Source organism: Ruditapes philippinarum, unplaced genomic scaffold, assembly GCF_026571515.1.
Source record: "Ruditapes philippinarum isolate M1 unplaced genomic scaffold, ASM2657151v2 ctg116_1_1_1_1, whole genome shotgun sequence".
Lineage (NCBI taxonomy): Eukaryota > Metazoa > Mollusca > Bivalvia > Venerida > Veneridae > Ruditapes > Ruditapes philippinarum.
Window position 1 is genome coordinate 162,706 of NW_026862606.1, and position 6,532 is coordinate 169,237.

Sequence of the window (6,532 nt, forward strand, 5' to 3'; positions counted from 1 at the left end):
TAAACATGAGTCAACGAAACAAACACCATTCTATCTTGTGTTTGGAGGGCACGCACGCTTACCAATAGAACTAGACTTAGCAATGCAATCGGATGATAACCAAGACTCTGAATTGTCACTAAAGGAAAGAAAAGACTCGTTCATTTAACTGTCGTGCAACAGAAAAAAAGCATCGTCCAATATTAAAACGGCACAATCGAAGCAGAAGAAATATTACGATTCTTCACTACCTAAAGACGATACAGCAGGTTTTGAAGTCGGCGACCAAGTACTTCTTCATAACACCAGAAAATTGACGAGAAAAGGAGGGAAATTGGGTCTTAAATGGAAAGGACCATTCAAAATAACAAAAGTAACTGGAAAAGGCACTTATTTCCAAGAAGGAAAGAAAACAAGTGTACGTGGGAACAGACTGAATCGCTATAGGCGGAGTAATGACCATGCTGCTACATATAACACAGAAAAGCGACCAACTGAAGGTCCAAAAGATGACCACAGTCTAATAAACAAAGAAACAGGAACTCAAGCAAACGAGAAAGCGTTTGAAAGACCTGCAAAAAGAAACAATAAATCTGACGACTGCAATCTTCCTCCAAAAAAGAGAAGAGTATCGAAAGAAGATGTTGCAACACAAGCTACCAATTCTACAGAATCTACTAATCAAGAACCCTTACCATTTCAATTCAGACCATCTTATCATGAATGGCAGGAACAAATCTCGAGTGTATTTAAGTCGGCAGTCAAAAAACACGTATGCATCCGGTCCAGACAAATATATACGACGAGATGCCAAACCAACTTAAACTGTAAACATGCGTGGGGATTGCAATTGTTTGTTTAGAACATTCAGTTATTTAGTTTTTGGCGTACAAACACATCATAGCTTGATAATGCAAGCGATTGTTGACTTCATGAAAGAAAACGAAACTCTAATGAAAGGCATTACACGTGATTCGGTTTCCAGATATCTAGACACATCAATGATGGCCTCCGAAAACACTTGGGGAACAGAAATGGAGATATTTGCTTTTGCAACTCTCACCAGAAGCGTTGTGTATGTTTATTCACAGTATGGCAGTAAGGAACAGTGGCGTTGGTTAGAATACAAACCGTTGGGCCTCATTGGTGGTAATTTAAGGGGTCTAGCAGTGTACATTCAGAATACCAGCGACCATTTTGTCCCGGTGCTAGAGGTAGATGGCGAAGAGTTCTCAAGAAAGCCATACAAACGAATTCGGAACCACATTCCAGAAAGATACCTCGCCCTTATAAGTGATGACCTATTAGATGCTGCGTTAGTGAATTGTTACGCAGACGAAGCCTTGCTATTAAAACTTGACAAAAGTGTAAAGACTGTATATGTGAAGGCTTTTACTAACACGCTTTACAATGTAGAAGGGCTGCGTGGGTTATCTGACGAGGTGGATGCAAATATTTTCAATACAGCATGTGACTGGAGCGATGTCGAAAACAAACCTAATTGATAAGTGACACGTGCAAGAATAAATCAACAAATTAGTGGAGAACGATACAATTTATGCTAAATTTGGTTTAAAATATTGCATCTGATGAGCATAACAATGCGTGCTAAATATACCTTGTGTGATTTACTAACTAAAATAATAGCTTAAGATATAAACAGATGTGACATGTAGTTTTACCAAAGCACAGGTCAACACCCTGGGACGTTTTGTTGGATTCGCCTCTATATTCCATACAGTTTTAAATAAAAAGTCCTTTCGTTTATGAAATTGTCCTTATTATATACCGAACAACACTCCCGAACCACGGATATATAGGATCTCACATGAGTTATCATATGTGCAACGTGGCCGCCCAGCCACTGTTACAAAGGGATTCGTCTAAACCTGGCTTGAGGCTTTGATACACTTATTTCATAATGGAAGCTTGACAACGGAGGCGATAAACATTTAACACGTTTTATTTAACTAGAAACCTTAACAATGAAAATGGTAGCATATTGTAATTATTAAGAGTAAGTGTATAAGATGGTAATATAACGATAAATGTTCTGTTAAATAACAAGTATCCTTCTGTATATAAAGTTCACGAGTTCCTTCTTACTCTATAAAATACTTCAGTTCAACTTAAGTTAATAAATGTGAAAGAAATAGTCACTTATTTAGTATGTAAGTTATTCCACTGAATGTTTATGTTCAATTTGATATGATTATGGTAGTGTCAGTTAGTTAAAAGTCAGCTTGATAACATCTTCACCAGTGTAAGAGAGCAACGTCACTTTATCACGTTATTGTTGATTAAGAATAAAGGTATCTAAGTGTTCATCTTTTGTTCATCTCGGCGATTACACTTCTTCTTCTTCCCGGTTTTAAACATCAGTGAAAAAGGAGTACTCTATATATGTAAAAGGTCCATAGTTTTTAGTGTTTCTCTTTATTTAAAGTACTCTTCAACAATACTTATATATATATATATATATATATACATGAGATAAGTATCATAAGTTAATCCCCTTTGACGGGACCGTAGAAATGAGAGGATTTTATTACTGCTTGTAGCACTGCATTGACCGTAGTATGTACGTTAAATTCTGAGGTGTTTGACGATAATGTTACTTCCTCAATCTCTCCTGTAACTATAGTGAGGTGGTAGCTCCAAAAGAATAGTATCTGACGGTAATTGGTCAGATAGACGGTAGGGTACCACAAGAAGTAGTAGAGTATAGATTCTTCTCACAGATATAGTGGTAAACTGCAACTGGACGGTAAAGTAACACTTTGGATATCAACGATGAGCAAATTTCCACACACTTGTTATATATGCGATGGAATAGTATATAAAAAACCAATCACACTGATGACACTTGTAGAAATAATTCTATTTTAATATATTGACCGATATGGTTTTGTAGTCGATATTTAACTCGGATGGTATTATATGTTGTTGGGAATTTCAACAGCACCACTTCTTTATTAAGGTTAAAAACAGACTCCTTACTCAATAATTGTTGACGGTTCTCACATAGAAATTCATTCCTATCGGCGACACTGTAGCACTGTATATATATTTATCCTTAAATGACACTTTACGGTAATTAAAGACATCACACACTTGCAGAATTATAAATATTTGATTATGGATCAGATTATAAAAGGCACTTATACTGACGGTTATTCACAATAAAGATGACACTTAAGCACAATAAAACACTGATGATCCCTTATGTATTTACTTAGAATATAATTAAGATGACGGTAACCAATACTGACGACGTTCCTCTCCGTTGGTAGTAACACTTTACATTAATTATATTTATGAAGCACTGATATTGATAAGATCATGTGATCTTTATTGCTGCATTAATTTCTTACACATTACCACACTAAGATATTTGTATATCCATGAAAAAGCACTGACGGTTATATTGAACACTTCCTTTCGTTTCACATTCACTCACATAACGGCACTTTACCCTTAAAACAGCTTAATAATGACGGTATTTTAATCACTGAAGCACTGACGGTCCTTATGGTCATTGACGGTACTTTAATCACTTAAACACTGACGGTTGTACTGTTCTGGTCACTGACGGTAATTTCGGACCTTACTTTAGATTAACGGTACGGAACACCAGTAGTTGATGGTATTTAAGACATTATTAACACATCCTTTGCTTACCAATTCATACACTTAACGGTACTATAACCGTATAATGACTTATAATTGACGGTATTTTATCACTTAAACACTGACGGTTCTTCTGGTCACTGACGGTAATTTCGGACCTTACTTTATATTGACGGTAAAGAACACTGACGGTATTTAAGACTTTAAGAAGGAATCGTAGGTGTTGTATATTACCTTACGGTTATGTATAATCGAAGAACTTCTCAGTAGACGGAGGGTGTTGGATGACGGTTGACGGTAACGTAGGTTTACATAGTGCAGAAGACGGTTCCTGCCGGGAGACGGTAACCTTATTACGGTTCTTGTACCCTGACGGTTGTAATCATAAGGTTCTATACCTGCATCATAACGATGGTATCCGTAATCTTTGAAGATTGCCAACACAAATGGTCCAGAGACTGGCTCCGACTATTTATAAGACTGAACTCATGACGTCACAACAAGTGCTCGCTTCAAATAATTAGTTTTCGCGAGTATCAATTATGGCTGTCTTAACTACTTCTGCCGAAGTTGGCAAAGTCATTTTGGCTTGTTTTGGAGCTATTTCAAAGTCCACTTGAAGATGTAGATACTAAATATTGTCTTAGAAGCACGATATATAATTAAAGGGTAATTATTTAGGAAAAACAGACATATATTTCTTTTATTAACATAAAAACGATTTTGTTTATATGTAAATTCGGTGGGTGGGGTAACGTTATCGCACGTTTTGCACTGTAACTCAGCTATTCCTTTACTGATTTAGACAAATAAGGTATCGTTGGAATAGTTGTAAGACAGACATCATATCAGAGTATATATCTGATAAATATTTCAATTCTAAGTGGCTTTTAAGAATTAAAATGTTCATAAAACAGGAAACAATAAGTTTCTGGTATAAATCGACCATTTCTTCTCATTCAATAAATATGGACTTGATAACTTATGGTTATATATAAACATTAATTCTTGGAGGTTCGTTACATTGCCCCCTTCTAACTCTGGATTTGGTCCCCAAATTGGTTTGAGGTAAGTATTTAATGAGAACACCAAAACTTGAACTTATACCCTTAAATAAACACGAAAAGAAAATGAACATGAACTTTATTTAATTGAACACAGTAACTACGCTTAAGTGTAAGTGTCTTCTTTTTCATGGTTTCACAGTTTGTGTAATGAGTCACTGATGAGCTGTGTACGTCCACCTCGGAAAAGCTAGGGGTGATACTACTGTTAGTTGTTCTAATTTTGACACGATAGCCCTCTGAAGAGCACCTAGTTCGTAGTATTGGGCCTCCTGCAAACACTCCAATAGTTGACCAATAGTGTCTGGTAATGTTCTGGTGTCGGTGAACAATCTGTTTCTAAGATGGTTTATTACCATTCGAAAATGGGTGGGATCTCTATCGAATGTTAGGGTCCTCGACTCCCCCAATTCCCCATTTCTCAAAGACAGCGCAAACAGACTGGTTTGATCTAATGTTAGAGTTTGAATACTTGTTTCATAGTATGTGCCGCCTATGTTAAGAAAAACTCTATCCATTTCGGAGACACTATATCCCCTTAAAGTGGTGTCTGAAGTTAGTCTATCCTCTTTAGTATCGGTGGCTTCACTCACATAACGGCACTTTACCCTTAAAACAGCTTAATAATGACGGTATTTTAATCACTGAAGCACTGACGGTCCTTATGGTCACTGACGGTACTTTATTCACTTAAACACTGACGGTTGTTCTGGTCACTGACGGTAATTTCGGACCTTACTTTATATTAACGGTACGGAACACTGACGGTATTTAAGACATTATTAACACATCCTTTGCTTACCAATTCATACACTTAACGGTACTATAACCGTATAATGACTTATAATTGACGGTATTTTATCACTTAAACACTGACGGTTCTTCTGGTCACTGACGGTAATTTCGGACCTTACTTTATATTGACGGTACAGAACACTGACGGTATTTAAGACTTTAAGAAGGAATCGTAGGTGTTGTATATTACCTTACGGTTATGTATAATCGAAGAACTTCTCTTTGGTAATGAAGATCAGTAGACGGAGGGTGTTGGATGACGGTTGACGGTAACGTAGGTTTATATTATGCAGAAGACGGTTCCTGCCGGGAGACGGTAACCTTATTACGGTTCTTGTACCCTGACGGTTGTAATCATAAGGTACTATACCTGCATCATAACGATGGTATCCGTAATCTTTGAAGATTGCCAACACAAATGGTCAAGAGGCTGGCCCCGACTATTTATAAGACTGAACTCATGACGTCACAACAAGTGCTCGCTTCAAAGAATTAGTTTTCGCGAGTGTCAAATATGGCTGTCTTAACTACTTCCGCCGAAGTTGGCAAAGTCATTTTGGCTTATTATGGAGATATTTCAAAGTCCACTTGAAGATGTAGATACTAAATATTGTCTTAGAAGCACGATATATAATTTAAAGGCAATTATTTAGGAAAAACAGACATATATTTCTTTTATTAACATAAAAAAGATTTTGTTTATATGTAACTTCGGTGGGTTGGGTAACATTATCGCACGTTTTGCACCGTAACTCGGCTATTCCTTTACCGATTTAGACAAATAAGGTATCGTTGGAATCGTTGTAAGACAGACAGCATATCAGAGTATATATCTGATAATTCTAAGTGGCTTTTAAGAATTAAAATGTTCATAAAACAGGAAACAATAAGTTTCTGGTATAAATCGACCATTTCTTTTCATTCAATAAATATGGACTTGATAACTTATGTTTACATATAAACATTATTTTTTTGGAGGTTCGTTACATATGATATAAGATTTTATTAAACGAGCTCAAGAAAATGTTATATAGCGAGCCTCGGACGAGCTTTATAACATTTTC

At 36.4% G+C, this 6,532-nt stretch overlaps 1 long non-coding RNA gene across 1 annotated transcript; it reads right to left on the reverse strand.

Annotated features, from left to right (window-relative positions):
- Positions 1-1,926: 1,926 nt before the first annotated feature.
- On the reverse strand, positions 1,927-6,050 carry LOC132719562 (uncharacterized). Its single transcript, XR_009624248.1, has 2 exons — positions 5,408-6,050; positions 1,927-3,767 (listed from the first exon to the last, which is right to left on the reverse strand). It is a non-coding gene; the product is annotated as an uncharacterized LOC132719562 (long non-coding RNA).
- Positions 6,051-6,532: the final 482 nt, after the last annotated feature.